Source organism: Pseudorasbora parva, chromosome 20, assembly GCF_024679245.1.
Source record: "Pseudorasbora parva isolate DD20220531a chromosome 20, ASM2467924v1, whole genome shotgun sequence".
Classification (NCBI taxonomy): Eukaryota; Metazoa; Chordata; class Actinopteri; order Cypriniformes; family Gobionidae; genus Pseudorasbora; species Pseudorasbora parva.
This window is the reverse complement of record NC_090191.1, coordinates 14,865,493-14,881,201: the sequence shown is the minus strand read 5'-3', so window position 1 is coordinate 14,881,201 and position 15,709 is coordinate 14,865,493. Positions and strand designations below refer to the sequence as shown.

The window sequence follows — 15,709 nt, the reverse complement described above, 5'->3', positions numbered from 1 at the left end:
GAGGCTAATGGAAAGTTCCACATTCCTTTAAATTGCTGGGGATTGAAACCAGGACCTTTGTTGCAAAAAAAAATAAAAAATAAAACTTTTCAATTCTTCAACTTTCCTTGGAGACGCTGAGATTGAACCCAGGAGCTCATACATGCAAAGCATGTGCTCTACCACTGAACCACTGGCCCTTGTGAATGTTGGGCTGAGTTACATGTGCCTTGTACTCAAGCTAGATGCTAATTTTCCAACTAAATAATTAGGCAGAGAGAGATGTGCAACAGATAAAGGTTTGAGTTAAAGGAAAACTTTCCTTGGAGATGCTGGGGATTGAACCCAGGACCTCATACATGCAAAGCATGCGCTCTACCACTGAGCTACATCCCCTGATGGACTGAAGCAAGTTTCCTGCAGGCTAGTGGAAAGTTCCACATTGCTTTGAAATGCTAGCTTGAGTAAAAGGGACATGAAACTCACCACAACCTTCACAAGGGGAAGTAGCTCAATGGTAGAGCATATGCTTTGCATGTATTAGGCTAATGGAAAGTTCCAAATTGCTTTAAATGCTGGGGATTGAACCCAGGACCTTTTTTGCAAAAGTTTTTTGCAAAAAAAATACAAAAAAATCCTTACAATTCAACAAATTTCTTTGGAGACACTGGGGATTGAACCCAGGAGCTCATACATACAAAGCATGCGCTCTACCACTGAGCCACTGGACTTGTGAAGGTTGGGCTGAGTTACATGTACCTTATACTCAAGCTAGTTGCTATTTTTCCAAATATAAATTAGGCAGTGAGAGATGCGCAACAGATAAAGCTTAGTGTTGAAGGACAATTTCCTTTGGAGTAGCTGGGGATTGAACCCATGACCACATGCATGCAAAGCATATGCTCTACCACTGAGCTACTGGCACTTGAGAAAGCTGTGCTGAGTTACATTTGCCTTGTACTCAAGCTAGTTGCTATTTTTCCAAATATAAATTTGGCAGAGAGAGATGTGCAACAGATAAAGCTTTGAGTTAAAGGATGACTTTCTTGGAGATGCTGGGGATTGAACCCAGGAACTCATACATGCAAAGCATGCGCTCTACCACTGAGCTACATCCCCTGATGGACTAACGCAAGTTTCCTGCAGGCGAGTGGAAAGTTCCACATTGCTTTGAAATGCTAGCTTGAGTAAAAGGGACATGTAACTCACCACAACCTTCACAAGAGGCAGTAGCTCAATGGTAGAGCATATACTTTGCGTGTGTGAGGCTAATGGAAAGTTCCACATTCCTTTAAATTGCTGGGGATTGAAACCAGGACCTTTGTTGCAAAAAAAATAAAAAATAAAACTTTTCAATTCTACAACTTTCCTTGGAGACGCTGAGATTGTACCCAGGAGCTCATACATGCAAAGCATGTTCTCTACCACTGAACCACTGGCCCTTGTGAATGTTGGGCTGAGTTACAAGTTCCTTGTACTCCAGCTAGATGCAAATTTCCCAACTAAAAAATTAGGCAGAGAGAGATGTGCAACAGATAAAGGTTTAAGTTAAAGGATAACTTTCCTTGGAGATGCTGGGGATTGAACCCAGGACCTCATACAAGCAAAGCATGCGGTCTACCACTGAGCTACATCCCCTGATGGACTGAAGTAAGTTTCCTGCAGCCTAGTGGAAAGTTCCACATTGCGTTGAAATGCTAGCTTGAGTAAAAGGGACATGTAACTCACCACAACCTTCACAAGAGGCAGTAGCTCAATGGTAGAGCATATACTTTGCATGTGTGAGGCTAATGGAAAGTTCCACATTCCTTTAAATTGCTGGGGATTGAAACCAGGACCTTTGTTGCAAAAAAAAAATAAAAAATAAAACTTTTCAATTCTACAACTTTCCTTGGAGACGCTGAGATTGAACCCAGGAGCTCATACATGCAAAGCATGTGCTGTACCACTGAACCACTGGCCCTTGTGAATGTTGGGTTGAGTTACATGTGCTTTGTACTCAAGCTAGATGCAAATTTTCCAACTAAATAATTAGGCAGAGAGAGATGTGCAACAGATAAAGGTTTGAGTTAAAGGAAAACTTTCCTTGGAGATGCTGGGGATTGAACCCAGGACCTCATACATGCAAAGCATGCGCTCTACCACTGAGCTACATCCCCTGATGGACTGAAGCAAGTTTCCCGCAGGCTAGTGGAAAGTTCCACATTGCTTTGAAATGCTAGCTTGAGTAAAAGGGACATGAAACTCACCACAACCTTCACAAGGGGCAGTAGCTCAATGGTAGAGCATATGCTTTGCATGTATTAGGCTAATGGAAAGTTCCAAATTGCTTTAAAATGCTGGGGATTGAACCCAGGACCTTTTTTGCAAAAGTTTTTTGCAAAAAAAATACAAAAAAATCCTTACAATTCAAAAAATTTCTTTGGAGACACTGGGGATTGAACCCAGGAGTTCATACATACAAAGCATGCGCTCTACCACTGAGCCACTGGACTTGTGAAGGTTGGGCTGAGTTACATGTACCTTATACTCAAGCTAGTTGCTATTTTTCCAAATATAAATTAGGCAGTGAGAGATGCGCAACAGATAAAGCTTAGTGTTGAAGGACAATTTCCTTTGGAGTAGCTGGGGATTGAACCCATGACCACATGCATGCAAAGCATATGCTCTACCACTGAGCTACTGGCACTTGAGAAAGCTGTGCTGAGTTACATTTGCCTTGTACTCAAGCTAGTTGCTATTTTTCCAAATTTAAATTTGGCAGAGAGAGATGTGCAACAGATAAAGCTTTGAGTTAAAGGATGACTTTCTTGGAGATGCTGGGGATTGAACCCAGCACCTCATACATGCAAAGCATGCGCTCTACCACTGAGCTACATCCCCTGATGGACTAACGCAAGTTTCCTGCAGGCGAGTGGAAAGTTCCACATTGCGTTGAAATGCTAGCTTGAGTAAAAGGAACATGTAACTCACCACAACCTTCACAAGAGGCAGTTGCTCAATGGTAGAGCATATACTTTGCATGTGTGAGGCTAATGGAAAGTTCCACATTCCTTTAAATTGCTGGGGATTGAAACCAGGACCTTTGTTGCAAAAAAAATAAAAAATAAAACTTTTCAATTCTTCAACTTTCCTTGGAGACGCTGAGATTGAACCCAGGAGCTCATACATGCAAAGCATGTGCTCTACCACTGAACCACTGGCCCTTGTGAATGTTGGGCTGAGTTACATGTGCCTTGTACTCAAGCTAGATGCTAATTTTCCAACTAAATAATTAGGCAGAGAGAGATGTGCAACAGATAAAGGTTTGAGTTAAAGGAAAACTTTCCTTGGAGATGCTGGGGATTGAACCCAGGACCTCATACATGCAAAGCATGCGCTCTACCACTGAGCTACATCCCCTGATGGACTGAAGCAAGTTTCCTGCAGGCTAGTGGAAAGTTCCACATTGCTTTGAAATGCTAGCTTGAGTAAAAGGGACATGAAACTCACCACAACCTTCACAAGGGGAAGTAGCTCAATGGTAGAGCATATGCTTTGCATGTATTAGGCTAATGGAAAGTTCCAAATTGCTTTAAATGCTGGGGATTGAACCCAGGACCTTTTTTGCAAAAGTTTTTTGCAAAAAAAAATACAAAAAAATCCTTACAATTCAACAAATTTCTTTGGAGACACTGGGGATTGAACCCAGGAGCTCATACATACAAAGCATGCGCTCTACCACTGAGCCACTGGACTTGTGAAGGTTGGGCTGAGTTACATGTACCTTATACTCAAGCTAGTTGCTATTTTTCCAAATATAAATTAGGCAGTGAGAGATGCGCAACAGATAAAGCTTAGTGTTGAAGGACAATTTCCTTTGGAGTAGCTGGGGATTGAACCCATGACCACATGCATGCAAAGCATATGCTCTACCACTGAGCTACTGGCACTTGAGAAAGCTGTGCTGAGTTACATTTGCCTTGTACTCAAGCTAGTTGCTATTTTTCCAAATATAAATTTGGCAGAGAGAGATGTGCAACAGATAAAGCTTTGAATTAAAGGATGACTTTCTTGGAGATGCTGGGGATTGAACCCAGGAACTCATACATGCAAAGCATGCGCTCTACCACTGAGCTACATCCCCTGATGGACTAACGCAAGTTTCCTGCAGGCGAGTGGAAAGTTCCACATTGCTTTGAAATGCTAGCTTGAGTAAAAGGGACATGTAACTCACCACAACCTTCACAAGAGGCAGTAGCTCAATGGTAGAGCAATACTTTGCGTGTGTGAGGCTAATGGAAAGTTCCACAATCCTTTAAATTGCTGGGGATTGAAACCAGGACCTTTGTTGCAAAAAAAATAAAAAATAAAACTTTTCAATTCTACAACTTTCCTTGGAGACGCTGAGATTGTACCCAGGAGCTCATACATGCAAAGCATGTTCTCTACCACTGAACCACTGGCCCTAGTGAAGGTTGGGCTGAGTTACAAGTGCCTTGTACTCAAGCTAGATGCAAATTTCCCAAATAAAAAACTAGGCAGAGAGAGATGTGCAACAGATAAAGGTTTAAGTTAAAGGATAACTTTCCTTGGAGATGCTGGGGATTGAACCCAGGACCTCATACATGCAAAGCATGCGGTCTACCACTGAGCTACATCCCCTGATGGACTGAAGCAAGTTTCCTGCAGCCTAGTGGAAAGTTCCACATTGCGTTGAAATGCTAGCTTGAGTAAAAGGGACATGTAACTCACCACAACCTTCACAAGAGGCAGTAGCTCAATGGTAGAGCATATACTTTGCATGTGTGAGGCTAATGGAAAGTTCCACATTCCTTTAAATTGCTGGGGATTGAAACCAGGACCTTTGTTGCAAAAAAAAATAAAAAATAAAACTTTTCAATTCTACAACTTTCCTTGGAGACGCTGAGATTGAACCCAGGAGCTCATACATGCAAAGCATGTGCTGTACCACTGAACCACTGGCCCTTGTGAATGTTGGGCTGAGTTACATGTGCTTTGTACTCAAGCTAGATGCTAATTTTCCTACTAAATAATTAGGCAGAGAGAGATGTGCAACAGATAAAGGTTTGAGTTAAAGGAAAACTTTCCTTGGAGATGCTGGGGATTGAACCCAGGACCTCATACATGCAAAGCATGCGCTCTACCACTGAGCTACATCCCCTGATGGACTGAAGCAAGTTCCCTGCAGGCTAGTGGAAAGTTCCACATTGCTTTGAAATGCTAGCTTGAGTAAAAGGGACATGAAACTCACCACAACCTTCACAAGGGGCAGTAGCTCAATGGTAGAGCATATGCTTTGCATGTATTAGGCTAATGGAAAGTTCCAAATTGCTTTAAAATGCTGGGGATTGAACCCAGGACCTTTTTTGCAAAAGTTTTTTGCAAAAAAAATACAAAAAAATCCTTACAATTTAAAAAAATTTCTTTGGAGACACTGGGGATTGAACCCAGGAGTTCATACATACAAAGCATGCGCTCTACCACTGAGCCACTGGACTTGTGAAGGTTGGGCTGAGTTACATGTACCTTATACTCAAGCTAGTTGCTATTTTTCCAAATATAAATTAGGCAGTGAGAGATGCGCAACAGATAATGCTTAGTGTTGAAGGACAATTTCCTTTGGAGTAGCTGGGGATTGAACCCATGACCACATGCATGCAAAGCATATGCTCTACCACTGAGCTACTGGCACTTGAGAAAGCTGTGCTGAGTTACATTTGCCTTGTACTCAAGCTAGTTGCTATTTTTCCAAATTTAAATTTGGCAGAGAGAGATGTGCAACAGATAAAGCTTTGAGTTAAAGGATGACTTTCTTGGAGATGCTGGGGATTGAACCCAGGACCTCATACATGCAAAGCATGCGCTCTACCACTGAGCTACATCCCCTGATGGACTAACGCAAGTTTCCTGCAGGCGAGTGGAAAGTTCCACATTGCTTTGAAATGCTAGCTTGAGTAAAAGGGACATGTAACTCACCACAACCTTCACAAGAGGCAGTAGCTCAATGGTAGAGCATATACTTTGCATGTGTGAGGCTAATGGAAAGTTCCACATTCCTTTAAATTGGTGGGGATTGAAACCAGGACCTTTGTTGCAAAAAAAATAAAAAATAAAACTTTTCAATTCTACAACTTTCCTTGGAGACGCTGAGATTGAACCCAGGAGCTCATACATGCAAAGCATGTTCTCTACCACTGAACCACTGGCCCTTGTGAATGTTGGGCTGAGTTACAAGTGCCTTGTACTCAAGCTAGATGCAAATTTCCCAACTAAAAAATTAGGCAGAGAGAGATGTGCAACAGAAAAAGCTTTGAGTTAAAGGATGACTTTCTTGGAGATGCTGGGGATTGAACCCAGGACCTCATACATGCAAAGCATGCGCTCTACCACTGAGCTACATCCCCTGATGGACTGAAGCAAGTTTCCTGCAGGCGAGTGGAAAGTTCTACATTGCTAAGAAATGCTAGCTTGAGTAAAAGGGACATGAAACTCACCACAACCTTCACAGGGGGCAGTAGCTCAATGGTAGAGTATATGCTTTGCATGTATGAGGCTAAAGGAAAGTTCCAAATTGCTTTAAAATGCTGGGGATTGAACCCAGAACATTTGTTGCAAAAAAAATCCAACAAAACAACTTTACAATTCTACGTGGTGACACGGGAACTTTCTTTGGAGACGCTGGGGATTGAACCCAGGAGCTCATACATGCAAAGCATGTGTTCTACCACTGAGCCACTGGCCCTAGTGAAGGCTGAGGGCCTTCAGGCTCACAATTAGGCTGAGATACAGCCTAGGCTGAGATACAGCCAAGCTCACAATTAGGCTGAGATACATGTACCTTATACTCAAGCTAGCTGCCATTTTTCCAAATATAAATTAGGCAGAGAGAGATGCACAACAGATAAAGCTTTGAGGTGAAGTATAACTATCCTTGGAGTTGCTGGAGATTGAACCCATGACCACATGCATGCAAAGCATATGCTCTACCACTGAACCACTGGCCCTTGTGAATGTTGGGCTGAGTTACAAGTGCCTTGTACTCAAGCTAGATGCTAATTTCCCAACTAAAAAATTATGCAGAGAGAGATGTGCAACAGATAAAGGTTTGAGTTAAAGGATAACTTTCCTTGGAGATGCTGGCGATTGAACCCAGGACCTCATACATGCAAAGCATGCGCTCTACCACTGAGCTACAACCCCTGATGGACTGAAGCAAGTTTCCTGCAGCCTAGTGGAAAGTTCCACATTGCGTTGAAATGCTAGCTTGAGTAAAAGGGACATGAAACTCACCACAACCTTCACAAGGGGCAGTAGCTCAATGGTAGAGCATATGCTTTGCATGTATTAGGCTAATGGAAAGTTCCAAATTGCTTTAAAATGCTGGGGATTGAACCCAGGACATTTGTTGCAAAAAAATCCAAAAAAATAACTTTACAATTCTACGTGGTAACACGGGAACTTTCCTTGGAGAAGCTGGGGATTGAACCCATGACCACATGAATGCAAAGCATATGCTCTACCACTGAGCTACTGTCACTTGAGAAAGCTGTGCTGAGTTACATGTGCCTTGTACTCAAGCTAGTTGTTATTTTTCCAAATATAAATTTGGCAGAGAGAGATGTGCAACAGAAAAAGCTTTGAGTTAAAGGATGACTTTCTTGGAGATGCTGGGGATTGAACCCAGGACCTCATACATGCAAAGCATGCAGTCTACCACTGAGCTACATCCCCTGATGGACTGAAGCAAGTTTCCTGCAGCCTAGTGGAAAGTTCCACATTGCGTTGATATGCTAGCTTGAGTAAAAGGGACATGTAACTCACCACAACCTTCACAAGAGGCAGTAGCTCAATGGTAGAGCATATACTTTGCATGTGTGAGGCTAATGGAAAGTTCCACATTCCTTTAAATTGCTGGGGATTGAAACCAGGACCTTTGTTGCAAAAAAAAAAAAAATAATAAAACTTTTCAATTCTACAACTTTCCTTGGAGACGCTGAGATTGAACCCAGGAGCTCATACATGCAAAGCATGTGCTGTACCACTGAACCACTGGCCCTTGTGAATTTTGGGCTGAGTTACATGTGCTTTGTACTCAAGCTAGATGCTAATTTTCCAACTAAATAATTAGGCAGAGAGAGATGTGCAACAGATAAAGGTTTGAGTTAAAGGAAAACTTTCCTTGGAGATGCTGGGGATTGAACCCAGGACCTCATACATGCAAAGCATGCGCTCTACCACTGAGCTACATCCCCTGATGGAGTGAAGCAAGTTTCCTGCAGGCTAGTGGAAAGTTCCACATTGCTTTGAAGTACTAGCTTGAGTAAAAGGGACATGAAACTCACCACAACCTTCACAGGGGGCAGTAGCTCAATGGTCGAGTATATGCGTTGCATGTATGAGGCTAAAGGAAAGTTCCAAATTGCTTTAAAATGCTGGGGATTGAACCCAGGACATTTGTTGCAAAAAAAATCCAATAAAACAACTTTACAATTCTACGTGGTGACATGGGAACTTTCTTTGGAGACGGTGGGGATTGAACCCAGGAGCTCATACATGCAAAGCATGTGTTCTACCAGTGAGCCACTGGCCCTAGTGAAGGTTGGGCTGAGATACATGTACCTTATACTTAAGCTAGCTGCCATTTTTCCAAATATAAATTAGGCAGAGAGAGATGCACAACAGATAAAGCTTTGAGGTGAAGTATAACTATCCTTGGAGTTGCTGGAGATTGAACCCATGACCACATGCATGCAAAGCATATGCTCTACCACTGAGCTACTGGCACTTGAGAAAGCTGTGTTGAGTTACATGTGCCTTGTACTCAAGCTAGTTGTTATTTTTCCAAAGATAAATTTGGCAGAGAGAGATGTGCAACAGATAAAGCTTTGAGTTAAAGGATGACTTTCTTGGAGATGCTGGGGATTGAACCCAGGACCTCATACATGCAAAGCATGCGCTCTACCACTGAGCTACATCCCCTGATGGACTGAAGCAAGTTTCCTGCAGCCTAGTGGAAAGTTCCACATTGCGTTGAAATGCTAGCTTGAGTAAAAGGAACATGTAACTCACCACAACCTTCACAAGAGGCAGTTGCTCAATGGTAGAGCATATACTTTGCATGTGTGAGGCTAATGGAAAGTTCCACATTCCTTTAAATTGCTGGGGATTGAAACCAGGACCTTTGTTGCAAAAAAAATAAAAAATAAAACTTTTCAATTCTTCAACTTTCCTTGGAGACGCTGAGATTGAACCCAGGAGCTCATACATGCAAAGCATGTGCTCTACCACTGAACCACTGGCCCTTGTGAATGTTGGGCTGAGTTACATGTGCCTTGTACTCAAGCTAGATGCTAATTTTCCAACTAAATAATTAGGCAGAGAGAGATGTGCAACAGATAAAGGTTTAAGGATAACGGATAACTTTCCTTGGAGATGCTGGGGATTGAACCCAGGACCTCATACATGCAAAGCATGCGGTCTACCACTGAGCTACATCCCCTGATGGACTGAAGCAAGTTTCCTGCAGCCTAGTGGAAAGTTCCACATTGCGTTGAAATGCTAGCTTGAGTAAAAGGGACATGTAACTCACCACAACCTTCACAAGAGGCAGTAGCTCAATGGTAGAGCATATACTTTGCATGTGTGAGGCTAATGGAAAGTTCCACATTCCTTTAAATTGCTGGGGATTGAAACCAGGACCTTTGTTGCAAAAAAAAAATAAAAAATAAAACTTTTCAATTCTACAACTTTCCTTGAAAACGCTGAGATTGAACCCAGGAGCTCATACATGCAAAGCATGTGCTGTACCACTGAACCACTGGCCCTTGTGAATGTTGGGCTGAGTTACATGTGCTTTGTACTCAAGCTAGATGCTAATTTTCCAACTAAATAATTAGGCAGAGAGAGATGTGCAACAGATAAAGGTTTGAGTTAAAGGAAAACTTTCCTTGGAGATGCTGGGGATTGAACCCAGGACCTCATACATGCAAAGCATGCGCTCTACCACTGAGCTACATCCCCTGATGGACTGAAGCAAGTTTCCTGCAGGCTAGTGGAAAGTTCCACATTGCTTTGAAATGCTAGCTTGAGTAAAAGGGACATGAAACTCACCACAACCTTCACAAGGGGAAGTAGCTCAATGGTAGAGCATATGCTTTGCATGTATTAGGCTAATGGAAAGTTCCAAATTGCTTTAAATGCTGGGGATTGAACCCAGGACCTTTTTTGCAAAAGTTTTTTGCAAAAAAAATACAAAAAAATCCTTACAATTCAACAAATTTCTTTGGAGACACTGGGGATTGAACCCAGGAGCTCATACATACAAAGCATGCGCTCTACCACTGAGCCACTGGACTTGTGAAGGTTGGGCTGAGTTACATGTACCTTATACTCAAGCTAGTTGCTATTTTTCCAAATATAAATTAGGCAGTGAGAGATGCGCAACAGATAAAGCTTAGTGTTGAAGGACAATTTCCTTTGGAGTAGCTGGGGATTGAACCCATGACCACATGCATGCAAAGCATATGCTCTACCACTGAGCTACTGGCACTTGAGAAAGCTGTGCTGAGTTACATTTGCCTTGTACTCAAGCTAGTTGCTATTTTTCCAAATATAAATTTGGCAGAGAGAGATGTGCAACAGATAAAGCTTTGAGTTAAAGGATGACTTTCTTGGAGATGCTGGGGATTGAACCCAGGAACTCATACATGCAAAGCATGCGCTCTACCACTGAGCTACATCCCCTGATGGACTAATGCAAGTTTCCTGCAGGCGAGTGGAAAGTTCCACATTGCTTTGAAATGCTAGCTTGAGTAAAAGGGACATGTAACTCACCACAACCTTCACAAGAGGCAGTAGCTCAATGGTAGAGCATATACTTTGCGTGTGTGAGGCTAATGGAAAGTTCCACATTCCTTTAAATTGCTGGGGATTGAAACCAGGACCTTTGTTGCAAAAAAAATAAAAAATAAAACTTTTCAATTCTACAACTTTCCTTGGAGACGCTGAGATTGTACCCAGGAGCTCATACATGCAAAGCATGTTCTCTACCACTGAACCACTGGCCCTTGTGAATGTTGGGCTGAGTTACAAGTTCCTTGTACTCAAGCTAGATGCAAATTTCCCAACTAAAAAATTAGGCAGAGAGAGATGTGCAACAGATAAAGGTTTAAGTTAAAGGATAACTTTCCTTGGAGATGCTGGGGATTGAACCCAGGACCTCATACAAGCAAAGCATGCGGTCTACCACTGAGCTACATCCCCTGATGGACTGAAGTAAGTTTCCTGCAGCCTAGTGGAAAGTTCCACATTGCGTTGAAATGCTAGCTTGAGTAAAAGGGACATGTAACTCACCACAACCTTCACAAGAGGCAGTAGCTCAATGGTAGAGCATATACTTTGCATGTGTGAGGCTAATGGAAAGTTCCACATTCCTTTAAATTGCTGGGGATTGAAACCAGGACCTTTGTTGCAAAAAAAAAATAAAAAATAAAACTTTTCAATTCTACAACTTTCCTTGGAGACGCTGAGATTGAACCCAGGAGCTCATACATGCAAAGCATGTGCTGTACCACTGAACCACTGGCCCTTGTGAATGTTGGGTTGAGTTACATGTGCTTTGTACTCAAGCTAGATGCTAATTTTCCAACTAAATAATTAGGCAGAGAGAGATGTGCAACAGATAAAGGTTTGAGTTAAAGGAAAACTTTCCTTGGAGATGCTGGGGATTGAACCCAGGACCTCATACATGCAAAGCATGCGCTCTACCACTGAGCTACATCCCCTGATGGACTGAAGCAAGTTTCCCGCAGGCTAGTGGAAAGTTCCACATTGCTTTGAAATGCTAGCTTGAGTAAAAGGGACATGAAACTCACCACAACCTTCACAAGGGGCAGTAGCTCAATGGTAGAGCATATGCTTTGCATGTATTAGGCTAATGGAAAGTTCCAAATTGCTTTAAAATGCTGGGGATTGAACCCAGGACCTTTTTTGCAAAAGTTTTTTGCAAAAAAAATACAAAAAAATCCTTACAATTCAAAAAGTTCTTTGGAGACACTGGGGATTGAACCCAGGAGTTCATACATACAAAGCATGCGCTCTACCACTGAGCCACTGGACTTGTGAAGGTTGGGCTGAGTTACATGTACCTTATACTCAAGCTAGTTGCTATTTTTCCAAATATAAATTAGGCAGTGAGAGATGCGCAACAGATAAAGCTTAGTGTTGAAGGACAATTTCCTTTGGAGTAGCTGGGGATTGAACCCATGACCACATGCATGCAAAGCATATGCTCTACCACTGAGCTACTGGCACTTGAGAAAGCTGTGCTGAGTTACATTTGCCTTGTACTCAAGCTAGTTGCTATTTTTCCAAATTTAAATTTGGCAGAGAGAGATGTGCAACAGATAAAGCTTTGAGTTAAAGGATGACTTTCTTGGAGATGCTGGGGATTGAACCCAGCACCTCATACATGCAAAGCATGCGCTCTACCACTGAGCTACATCCCCTGATGGACTAACGCAAGTTTCCTGCAGGCGAGTGGAAAGTTCCACATTGCGTTGAAATGCTAGCTTGAGTAAAAGGAACATGTAACTCACCACAACCTTCACAAGAGGCAGTTGCTCAATGGTAGAGCATATACTTTGCATGTGTGAGGCTAATGGAAAGTTCCACATTCCTTTAAATTGCTGGGGATTGAAACCAGGACCTTTGTTGCAAAAAAAAATAAAAAATAAAACTTTTCAATTCTTCAACTTTCCTTGGAGACGCTGAGATTGAACCCAGGAGCTCATACATGCAAAGCATGTGCTCTACCACTGAACCACTGGCCCTTGTGAATGTTGGGCTGAGTTACATGTGCCTTGTACTCAAGCTAGATGCTAATTTTCCAACTAAATAATTAGGCAGAGAGAGATGTGCAACAGATAAAGGTTTGAGTTAAAGGAAAACTTTCCTTGGAGATGCTGGGGATTGAACCCAGGACCTCATACATGCAAAGCATGCGCTCTACCACTGAGCTACATCCCCTGATGGACTGAAGCAAGTTTCCTGCAGGCTAGTGGAAAGTTCCACATTGCTTTGAAATGCTAGCTTGAGTAAAAGGGACATGAAACTCACCACAACCTTCACAAGGGGAAGTAGCTCAATGGTAGAGCATATGCTTTGCATGTATTAGGCTAATGGAAAGTTCCAAATTGCTTTAAATGCTGGGGATTGAACCCAGGACCTTTTTTGCAAAAGTTTTTTGCAAAAAAAATACAAAAAAATCCTTACAATTCAACAAATTTCTTTGGAGACACTGGGGATTGAACCCAGGAGCTCATACATACAAAGCATGCGCTCTACCACTGAGCCACTGGACTTGTGAAGGTTGGGCTGAGTTACATGTACCTTATACTCAAGCTAGTTGCTATTTTTCCAAATATAAATTAGGCAGTGAGAGATGCGCAACAGATAAAGCTTAGTGTTGAAGGACAATTTCCTTTGGAGTAGCTGGGGATTGAACCCATGACCACATGCATGCAAAGCATATGCTCTACCACTGAGCTACTGGCACTTGAGAAAGCTGTGCTGAGTTACATTTGCCTTGTACTCAAGCTAGTTGCTATTTTTCCAAATATAAATTTGGCAGAGAGAGATGTGCAACAGATAAAGCTTTGAGTTAAAGGATGACTTTCTTGGAGATGCTGGGGATTGAACCCAGGAACTCATACATGCAAAGCATGCGCTCTACCACTGAGCTACATCCCCTGATGGACTAACGCAAGTTTCCTGCAGGCGAGTGGAAAGTTCCACATTGCTTTGAAATGCTAGCTTGAGTAAAAGGGACATGTAACTCACCACAACCTTCACAAGAGGCAGTAGCTCAATGGTAGAGCATATACTTTGCGTGTGTGAGGCTAATGGAAAGTTCCACATTCCTTTAAATTGCTGGGGATTGAAACCAGGACCTTTGTTGCAAAAAAAATAAAAAATAAAACTTTTCAATTCTACAACTTTCCTTGGAGACGCTGAGATTGTACCCAGGAGCTCATACATGCAAAGCATGTTCTCTACCACTGAACCACTGGCCCTTGTGAATGTTGGGCTGAGTTACAAGTTCCTTGTACTCAAGCTAGATGCAAATTTCCCAACTAAAAAATTAGGCAGAGAGAGATGTGCAACAGATAAAGGTTTAAGTTAAAGGATAACTTTCCTTGGAGATGCTGGGGATTGAACCCAGGACCTCATACAAGCAAAGCATGCGGTCTACCACTGAGCTACATCCCCTGATGGACTGAAGTAAGTTTCCTGCAGCCTAGTGGAAAGTTCCACATTGCGTTGAAATGCTAGCTTGAGTAAAAGGGACATGTAACTCACCACAACCTTCACAAGAGGCAGTAGCTCAATGGTAGAGCATATACTTTGCATGTGTGAGGCTAATGGAAAGTTCCACATTCCTTTAAATTGCTGGGGATTGAAACCAGGACCTTTGTTGCAAAAAAAAAATAAAAAATAAAACTTTTCAATTCTACAACTTTCCTTGGAGACGCTGAGATTGAACCCAGGAGCTCATACATGCAAAGCATGTGCTGTACCACTGAACCACTGGCCCTTGTGAATGTTGGGTTGAGTTACATGTGCTTTGTACTCAAGCTAGATGCAAATTTTCCAACTAAATAATTAGGCAGAGAGAGATGTGCAACAGATAAAGGTTTGAGTTAAAGGAAAACTTTCCTTGGAGATGCTGGGGATTGAACCCAGGACCTCATACATGCAAAGCATGCGCTCTACCACTGAGCTACATCCCCTGATGGACTGAAGCAAGTTTCCCGCAGGCTAGTGGAAAGTTCCACATTGCTTTGAAATGCTAGCTTGAGTAAAAGGGACATGAAACTCACCACAACCTTCACAAGGGGCAGTAGCTCAATGGTAGAGCATATGCTTTGCATGTATTAGGCTAATGGAAAGTTCCAAATTGCTTTAAAATGCTGGGGATTGAACCCAGGACCTTTTTTGCAAAAGTTTTTTGCAAAAAAAATACAAAAAAATCCTTACAATTCAAAAAATTTCTTTGGAGACACTGGGGATTGAACCCAGGAGTTCATACATACAAAGCATGCGCTCTACCACTGAGCCACTGGACTTGTGAAGGTTGGGCTGAGTTACATGTACCTTATACTCAAGCTAGTTGCTATTTTTCCAAATATAAATTAGGCAGTGAGAGATGCGCAACAGATAAAGCTTAGTGTTGAAGGACAATTTCCTTTGGAGTAGCTGGGGATTGAACCCATGACCACATGCATGCAAAGCATATGCTCTACCACTGAGCTACTGGCACTTGAGAAAGCTGTGCTGAGTTACATTTGCCTTGTACTCAAGCTAGTTGCTATTTTTCCAAATTTAAATTTGGCAGAGAGAGATGTGCAACAGATAAAGCTTTGAGTTAAAGGATGACTTTCTTGGAGATGCTGGGGATTGAACCCAGCACCTCATACATGCAAAGCATGCGCTCTACCACTGAGCTACATCCCCTGATGGACTAACGCAAGTTTCCTGCAGGCGAGTGGAAAGTTCCACATTGCGTTGAAATGCTAGCTTGAGTAAAAGGAACATGTAACTCACCACAACCTTCACAAGAGGCAGTTGCTCAATGGTAGAGCATATACTTTGCATGTGTGAGGCTAATGGAAAGTTCCACATTCCTTTAAATTGCTGGGGATTGAAACCAGGACCTTTGTTGCAAAAA

At 42.3% G+C, this 15,709-nt stretch overlaps 17 non-coding genes across 17 annotated transcripts; all 17 read right to left on the bottom strand.

Annotated features, from left to right (window-relative positions):
* Nucleotides 1–303: 303 nt before the first annotated feature.
* Nucleotides 304–375, bottom strand: trnaa-ugc (transfer RNA alanine (anticodon UGC)). Its single transcript has one exon. It is a non-coding gene; the product is annotated as a tRNA-Ala (tRNA).
* Nucleotides 376–1,026: 651 nt separating this feature from the next.
* On the bottom strand, nucleotides 1,027–1,098 carry trnaa-ugc (transfer RNA alanine (anticodon UGC)). The gene has a single exon. It is a non-coding gene; the product is annotated as a tRNA-Ala (tRNA).
* A 968-nt stretch (nucleotides 1,099–2,066) lies between these two features.
* On the bottom strand, nucleotides 2,067–2,138 carry trnaa-ugc (transfer RNA alanine (anticodon UGC)). Its single transcript has one exon. It is a non-coding gene; the product is annotated as a tRNA-Ala (tRNA).
* Nucleotides 2,139–2,790: 652 nt separating this feature from the next.
* Nucleotides 2,791–2,862, bottom strand: trnaa-ugc (transfer RNA alanine (anticodon UGC)). Its single transcript has one exon. It is a non-coding gene; the product is annotated as a tRNA-Ala (tRNA).
* A 447-nt stretch (nucleotides 2,863–3,309) lies between these two features.
* On the bottom strand, nucleotides 3,310–3,381 carry trnaa-ugc (transfer RNA alanine (anticodon UGC)). Its single transcript has one exon. It is a non-coding gene; the product is annotated as a tRNA-Ala (tRNA).
* A 652-nt stretch (nucleotides 3,382–4,033) lies between these two features.
* Nucleotides 4,034–4,105, bottom strand: trnaa-ugc (transfer RNA alanine (anticodon UGC)). Its single transcript has one exon. It is a non-coding gene; the product is annotated as a tRNA-Ala (tRNA).
* A 966-nt stretch (nucleotides 4,106–5,071) lies between these two features.
* trnaa-ugc (transfer RNA alanine (anticodon UGC)) lies at nucleotides 5,072–5,143 on the bottom strand. Its single transcript has one exon. It is a non-coding gene; the product is annotated as a tRNA-Ala (tRNA).
* Nucleotides 5,144–5,796: 653 nt separating this feature from the next.
* Nucleotides 5,797–5,868, bottom strand: trnaa-ugc (transfer RNA alanine (anticodon UGC)). The gene has a single exon. It is a non-coding gene; the product is annotated as a tRNA-Ala (tRNA).
* Nucleotides 5,869–6,314: 446 nt separating this feature from the next.
* Nucleotides 6,315–6,386, bottom strand: trnaa-ugc (transfer RNA alanine (anticodon UGC)). The gene has a single exon. It is a non-coding gene; the product is annotated as a tRNA-Ala (tRNA).
* A 1,776-nt stretch (nucleotides 6,387–8,162) lies between these two features.
* On the bottom strand, nucleotides 8,163–8,234 carry trnaa-ugc (transfer RNA alanine (anticodon UGC)). The gene has a single exon. It is a non-coding gene; the product is annotated as a tRNA-Ala (tRNA).
* Nucleotides 8,235–8,889: 655 nt separating this feature from the next.
* trnaa-ugc (transfer RNA alanine (anticodon UGC)) lies at nucleotides 8,890–8,961 on the bottom strand. Its single transcript has one exon. It is a non-coding gene; the product is annotated as a tRNA-Ala (tRNA).
* Nucleotides 8,962–9,930: 969 nt separating this feature from the next.
* On the bottom strand, nucleotides 9,931–10,002 carry trnaa-ugc (transfer RNA alanine (anticodon UGC)). Its single transcript has one exon. It is a non-coding gene; the product is annotated as a tRNA-Ala (tRNA).
* A 1,691-nt stretch (nucleotides 10,003–11,693) lies between these two features.
* On the bottom strand, nucleotides 11,694–11,765 carry trnaa-ugc (transfer RNA alanine (anticodon UGC)). The gene has a single exon. It is a non-coding gene; the product is annotated as a tRNA-Ala (tRNA).
* Nucleotides 11,766–12,416: 651 nt separating this feature from the next.
* trnaa-ugc (transfer RNA alanine (anticodon UGC)) lies at nucleotides 12,417–12,488 on the bottom strand. The gene has a single exon. It is a non-coding gene; the product is annotated as a tRNA-Ala (tRNA).
* A 448-nt stretch (nucleotides 12,489–12,936) lies between these two features.
* On the bottom strand, nucleotides 12,937–13,008 carry trnaa-ugc (transfer RNA alanine (anticodon UGC)). Its single transcript has one exon. It is a non-coding gene; the product is annotated as a tRNA-Ala (tRNA).
* Nucleotides 13,009–14,699: 1,691 nt separating this feature from the next.
* Nucleotides 14,700–14,771, bottom strand: trnaa-ugc (transfer RNA alanine (anticodon UGC)). Its single transcript has one exon. It is a non-coding gene; the product is annotated as a tRNA-Ala (tRNA).
* A 652-nt stretch (nucleotides 14,772–15,423) lies between these two features.
* trnaa-ugc (transfer RNA alanine (anticodon UGC)) lies at nucleotides 15,424–15,495 on the bottom strand. Its single transcript has one exon. It is a non-coding gene; the product is annotated as a tRNA-Ala (tRNA).
* Between the last annotated feature and the right edge of the window lie 214 nt (nucleotides 15,496–15,709).